Raw genomic sequence first — 7,226 nt, 5'->3', positions numbered from 1 at the left:
CTCTGCAATATGTTGTTTATAGGGCAAATATCAGATAGATAGATGGATAGATTATAGGAGGAACAAGGCGGCGTACACTATGGCTTGGGTGTATTCCGCCCAGTTTAAGACGGCCCGTTTTATCAGATTTGTTACAATCGACACCGACTCACTTCATCATTGCCAAGTCGGAAGCCTCCTTTGTAAATACCCAGGTGATAACAGACAAAATACAGGATCAGATCAGAATGGGAAGAGACTGTGTTGGAATTCGCTCACAAGCCTCAGCAGCGTCCGACAGGATGGTGATCTGGCTTATGGAGATGTTTTAACGGGGGGGGGGGGAACTGCTAAGATGTTAATATGTTGTTTGTATTTTTCATTTTAGAAATTAAATCGAAAGCTTAAGTTACAATCACCGCAAGAGGCTGCGTATTTTGCTCCATTCGAAACACGTAAAGCTTTTGAGGGATGAGGATCTCATTTCTTCAGTGGGAAAAAAAGACAATTACACAAAATCCCTGCTCGAGATCTTTGCAGCTGTTAAGCCACACATTTACATGGCGCTCAAATTAAGCCGAATAATTAAATAAAACCTCAGCATACTGTAAACAACTTTCTTACTCTGGAGAAACAGTGGTTGTATTCTAGTTTAGTTCTAGTTTTCTAGTCAGGCCTTTGACTGTTTGAAACAGCTTTGCCCACGTGTCTCCTGAAGAGTTTAACACATAACATCCAAACCTGACAGCAGGCAGGCAAAGTGTGTGAGCTGCCGTCAGTACTGACGCACGGATGGAAACACACGGTCACATCCCTCAGTGGCTGCTACTCCACTGTCACTGCAAAAAGGTTTGTTTGTTTTAGTCAACACTTATTAAAACCATTATAAGCGCCGATGCCATTACGGAAAGTTGATACTCTCAATGAAAGTTTAAAAAAAAGGGGGGGAAAAAAAGGATTGAAATTATTTCAGGCTGTTATACAGAGAACGAACCAAAATATCAGTGATCTCTGAGCTCAAATCAAAACATCTTGAACTTTCAGGTAAATATCCTTCATATTAATAACAAATAAAATAAACAAACAAAAAAGAGCAAACAAATAAATAAATCAAGTCCACTCTCACGTGAATAGCCTGAGGCAAGTGGTCCTGGAGAGTCCTAAGATTAAAAGCAACATTTTTATTTAATTGTTCAATGTAATTAATGAAGTGATTGGCTATGCAAATTAATTCTGGCGTCTGAACGGCGCTAAAGTTCACTTTACCTTCAATACATGTTATTTCGGATGGGACGAAACTGAAAAAAAAAAAAACAAGAAAAATCTAGATATAACAGATGTTCAGATAATTTCTCTTTGACTGGTTTACTTTCAGTCAGATCTGTTGTTTCTGCGGCGTTAACTGACAGATGTGATACGAGAGAAAGCAAACCAGAAGTCCTTTGGCATGCGCTTTTACGCACCAATAATAATAGTACTAAATTATAGTAAATAATAATAGTAAAAAAATTAATAAGCGCTTAAAGGGTTTCCCGTAAGAAGCCGATATCACACAGTCGTTTTACGAGTCATGACACAATTTTATCATTCATACACTGCACAGTTGTGGCTTTTCCTGTGGTCTGTATTGATGTAGCGGAGGCCTGTGTTCCTGTGTGAGCTGCTGTGGTAATACGGCAAATCACCAAAGGGAAAAAAGAAAAAGAAAAAATAAGCTGCCAACCTGGCCTCGTTAAATGCAACCTCTCTGTTGTAATCCGACAGAGAGGTTTAATGATAAGATCATAATATGTTATATATATTCTTCTTTTCTTCCACAATAACCCCCCCCCCCCCCCCCCCCCCCACACACACACACACACGCGCGCCTTGGTGTTTGTGAGCTTGTGTCTGGGAGATATTTAATTCTTCAGGCTTTCAAGTACTGAACCGCAATTATTAATGACACCCGCTTATCATTTAATAGATTGTAGATCACCAGTCAGTCTGATTAAAGCCAATGGTTTTATGACCAGACCTTCAGTTGCGGGGACCGGGACGGTGAGTTGCTGGAATAAAAGGCCGACCTGTCTAAATATTGGTCTAAATCCCGGAATATGCAGGAGGGGAAGTGAGCAGTTAACCGCTGACAGCGGAGTGTCCTCTCTCTCCGCGGGGAGAGAGCCAGGTAGGCCGGAGGAAATATCTAAATGGGTGCTTCGGCTATCTCACATCAAATTAAAAATAAATAAAGACGTGATTAAATAACTGTATATTCATTGGAAAGTGACAACTGATCGCCCCAAGACCCAAGTCCTGAGCAATCATCCATCTCATCAATACTATTGCATCAATAAACGAAACTAGGAAAAGTTTCAGTTTTTTGTATCTTATTAATTACTAATTTATTTTAACATGACACAATAGATTTAAAAAATGACTAATATTCCTATGGCGTCACTTGTGAAGTAACTGAAGGAGGTTTGCAGTTAAAATGGCTCTGGCAGTTCTGTTATTAGCTTTTACCAAAGGCTCTGTCTGTGTGGTTTTCTCCTGGAGATGAAGAAGGCTGTATGGAGCTCTTACAGTGACCGTGCAGTCCTGCAGGTGTGAGCTGTCTCCTGTCTTACAGCAGCAGCAGTTGGCCCAAAGTGTGTATGCCTTCATTCAGTGCGCCGGATAAAAACGTCCACCTCCTTTCCCGGAATAAGTGGTCCACATCAGTGCAAATACTTCGTGGTGTTTCTCCTAAAGAAAAAAAAAAAAATAAAAATCAAAAAACAAAAAACAAAAACACTCAAATATTTCACTCTCTGACAGATGTGATGGATATTTGTCCGGTATCTGTCGTTATTTATTTTCCCCTTATTTTTAATTTCATCTCCATCATTTGTCACCGAGTGGTTAGCTCGATTTTTTTTTTTTGTTGGCATGATGAATTAAAAAATATCCTGGTTAGATTAAGTATGAATTTGTTATTATGTGTAAATCACAAAAATGATTACAGAGTAAACTGAACGTATCCATGTATGCGTGCAGGCAGGATTGTGAATACCGCCGGGAGTTTGTGTCCACTTTGTGTTACATGTGTTTCAGATCTACATCGTCCTTCAGTGGGCCTTCAGTCATGCATAAAGGTGACTACAGCGCAGTAACAATGCAAATATCACATTAACCAACCTGAAAGCGATTTGACAGAAACCTTTGGTGTTAATTATATTTTGTAAATGGCGTATTTATGTGGCTGCTGCGTTCATCTACTCCTGGCCTATCAATATTTACTGGGAATTCTTTTCGTCAGAGAAAAAAAGGGGAAAATGAGTCAAAACACATTTCCTTGTTGGCATATAAATATGGTTTTCCTGTTCAGCCCTGTTGTCTTTGTATTTTAGGGGTCATCATAAAAGGACATGCACATAAAAAAAAAACAATGGACATGAACACAATGGTTGACCAAAGGTGAAAATTGTGATTCCCTGGTGTCTGCCCCAGCAAATTCCCACACTTTCATAAAATATGGAAAAACAGGGTGTAGGCTGTAGCTTTTAATACGACCTATAGAAAAACTCAGGCTACAGCTTCATGTGTAAAAAACAACTCTACTGTTCACTGGAATTGACAAATTTCTACAGCTGAAGATCTGTTTTCTTTTCGCTTCCTGGTCTCGATGAAATATGATGTTTAATAACATTTGTTCAAACAGCCACACAGAAATAAAAAGAGACAAACAGAAAGAGCATAATTCTCACTTTCTCTCCCCCCCCCCCCCCCCCCCCTCCCCTTTGCAGTCGCCTGACAAGATGTGTGCCATCACTGTCTGTTTATTTTGGGAAGGAAGGTCCTTTCTCCATATGTCTTCTCGGAGTTAACGAATGAGCCTGACAGCTGCCAACAGTGCCCTTCAGCAGGCTCTGAGCAGCCGGCCTCAACCCTCTGCTCTCTGCAGACCAACCACACCTGAGCAACACTGTAAAGTAAGTAACAGCTGAATGCTCAGCTATGGTGATTACTGTAAGACACAGCCCAATGTGATATCATAAGAAATGCTCAAAGGTCACTGGCAGTGTTGTGGTCTCAATATTCCTGTCAGGGTCGTTTTCAGTTGGACTTCTCGTGGATCGGCTGAGAAAGAGCAAAAACAGTGTGGAATGTCTATGTAGGACATAGGAGGGTTGGGGTGGTGGGAAGGTGTGGAAGGGGGGAAGAGGGGACTTCGGGGGGTGGGGTTGCTTGGAGTCAGATCCCTTTTCAAAATCACTTCTTCTCTTTCCCTCCCGTCTTTGTTTTAAAACTGAGAAGCTTTTAGCTTTTGAAAAGTATCCTTTTCCTATCTGTTGCACGGCCGCCCCAGTCGTCATCACCTCGCCTCTTCCCGCAGCCCTATTGGAGCACCGGTAAATAGCTGGCATTCCTGCACAAAGAACCGATGATGTGGGCCCAGGGCCTCCGTGATCTCCTCAAATTAATTAAAGTCTTTCTTCTCTCTGAGCAGGATCTGCAGCCTTTGTCTCTGTAATACGTCTTAAGCCTAGTATTAAATGCAAGGGCAGAGTCTACACTCATTATAAATCTGTCACTGCCTGCTTTGCTCTTCTCGGCCTGGCCTGTGATCCTAAATAGGCCTCAGTGTAGCAGGGAAGCCATCCTCTACTCTGGCTCTTGCCCCTTGCCTCGCCTTATCTGCCACCCCTTACTGCTCCCCACTGGTTTGGTATTTATTTGAATATGAGAAGGCCTGCTTGTTGTTTCTGGCAGAAAGGGCTCTAGACTGAGAACTCCTTCCTACCACATCAACCCCCCCCAACTTCTTCCATCCCTCCAGCCCCGCATCGCTCTCTGCATCTGCCCTTCTTCAGCCACCCCGGCTTGCTTACCTCTGCTGCTTTCGTGAACTTGAACCACAGACATTCAGTCAAAGGCCACTACAAACAAATGCACTGTGAGCAAGCGTGTGTGAGTGTGTATGTGTGTGTGTCCCTTTAACTACTTTTCCTCTCCAGCTGAAATTAATAACCGTGTTAGCGACGTTGATATGTAAGCCTGTGGGGTGGTCAAACGCTTTTCCTCCGAAAACCCAGCTGAGTGAATGTTTCCTTTAAAGTCACTCCAGTCACTACCTGCGCCTTTCAGGGGCTGATCCTGTTTCTTTCTCCCTTCTCCTGCTCCTTTTTGCTGCCCACATTTATCGCTGCTTTGGGCCATGTGAAGAAAGACTCCAACCTCAGATGACGAGTCATCGAGTCTCTCTCCAATTTGAGACACTGAAGGTGTTGCGGGGTTGTGTAGTGGGGTTTTAACGTGGCAATTCCTTCTGTGACAATTACAGTAGCAGGAAGTGGATAAGATGTCCATTAGAGAGGCCCCCACACCCACCCCAGACAGTGAAATTAGGGGATCAGAGGCATGCAGAGATTTGACCTTGAGGAATGCCAACACCACACCCCCAGTTGGAAATGCGCAGCAAAGGAGACAGGAAAATGAGCTACAATGTGGCTTTTTGTTTGGCCAAACAGGAGATTTGGGTTGAGGGGAATATCTGGCCTTCCTGTGCTCCTCTTCCAAGATGAAGAAGCAGGAAGTCACACAGGAGGTAAACAATGTACAAAATGGAGCTGATACCATGCACTGGAATTTACACCCCCATCATCCTTGCTGGCATGGCTGTGGGCCAGTTAATAATGGACCCAGCGCTCACCAAACACCCAGCTTCCATGTTGCAAATACTTCCCCTTCAAAGAAAAATGTGAAACCCAGTGTGGCTGAGTGTAAAATGGCATCTCGTGATGGTGCTTTTGCTTGTATCGGCCATATTCCAGGACTCAGGTCACAGACCTCGCTTTGTGCATCTTGTCCCTCAGTCACTCTGAGAATCTGTCAAAAGTACATCCAGCAATCATAGCGGGGGGCTGTTGATGCTGATTACAGCAATTCATCATGCATGGCACTCCCTGCCATCAAAGGTTTGTTTTGAGCGCTTCCTCTCCAACATCGTGACAGTGAAAGATGAGGGACCGTGTGTCCCAGAGCCGACACTGTGCCATGGAAACCGGCGGCACCATGTCAGGGCTCAGAAAGCTCGAGCTCAGTAGGGTGGGGAGGAGATCTGGCCTGTGGGCTAATTGCAGACCAAAAAGTGTAACTTTAGGTGATGGGGGGATTAAGGCATGTTGACTTGTGTTCACTTGGGGGCTAAACTGACACTCAGTTCCCCCAGAACGGACCGTTCTTGAAACTTACTGGAGTTGGCTGAGTGGGGGTCTGGGTCACATTAAGGGGGCACTGTGTGGCCTGCTAGGGCAAACCACATGACCGGCTCCTCTAAAACAAGCACTGCTGTGTCCATAATGTCAAACACTTCCTCCATCTGCATCCATTAGCTAGCTCTAGAGGTGGCGAGGAACATTTGAGAGCCAAAGGAAAACAAAAGTTCCAGAGATTACATGACCCTGGGATAATGAAAAAGTTCCCTCTTCTATTGTATGAAGCAGGAGCAAAATTTACTCAAGCAATCCATTCATTTTGAATACAGTGATAAGCTTTCTTTTTGGTAAGGTGCTGTTTTTTAATGGTTTGCAATAACATAATTTAATTGTGTTGTTGTTCAGATGATTTGTAAACTCCAATCAGAAGCATGCATTTTAATCACAAAATGCTTATAATATTTCTGCCTGCATATAAAATTTAAATTTTCATTTTAATTTGGAATCTTTAGTCATACTGTGCTACTAAATATTTAATTATTTTGTATTATTAACAACTAAACAATTATAATATAGAAAACTTGATAGATTGGTATACAGAAAAGTTAAACTTTTCCCTTTTCTATTTGATCAATGTTTAATTATTCGAAGTAGAAAGGCAATCAAATGTTTATTATGTTTGGCAGTCTGAAATGTCTCCTGGAAGGCAAATATAGGTCACCTTAATGACTTGCCCCTTAAATGTGAAAGAATAAATGTGTGATAAGAAAATCTAATTATCACACAGCCAGTAAAATATTTATCTGAAATTAGTTAGCAACTGATAAAACCCTTTGCTTTTGAGAAACTACACTTGAACAACACATTAACACATAAATACTAATATAGTGTGCATACAGGGATGTATCATGTGTCTCATACGACATACTGCTAAATCACAGAATATTTTTCAATAAGTCTGAAAATAAAATGTACTTATTTTGTGAAGCTGACACATAAAAAAATATTTAAAATATTACACAAAAGGACCCAATGTTGATAATGTCTTTGAGCTTTGAACGAAAAGGG

General features: G+C 42.0%; 1 long non-coding RNA gene across 1 annotated transcript in view; it reads left to right on the top strand.

The window, feature by feature from the left end:
* Positions 1 to 7,226, top strand: part of LOC115048384 (uncharacterized) — a 28,391-nt gene that overhangs the window by 2,131 nt on the left and 19,034 nt on the right. The window contains exon 2 of the long non-coding RNA XR_003841073.1: positions 3,747 to 3,932. This is a non-coding gene — a long non-coding RNA (uncharacterized LOC115048384). The remainder of the gene's footprint in view (positions 1 to 3,746; positions 3,933 to 7,226) is intronic.

Source organism: Echeneis naucrates, chromosome 9 (genome assembly GCF_900963305.1).
Source record: "Echeneis naucrates chromosome 9, fEcheNa1.1, whole genome shotgun sequence".
NCBI classification, from domain to species: domain Eukaryota; kingdom Metazoa; phylum Chordata; class Actinopteri; order Carangiformes; family Echeneidae; genus Echeneis; species Echeneis naucrates.
The sequence above is the reverse complement of the archived record's forward strand: the minus strand, read 5'-3'. Positions and strand labels throughout refer to the sequence as shown.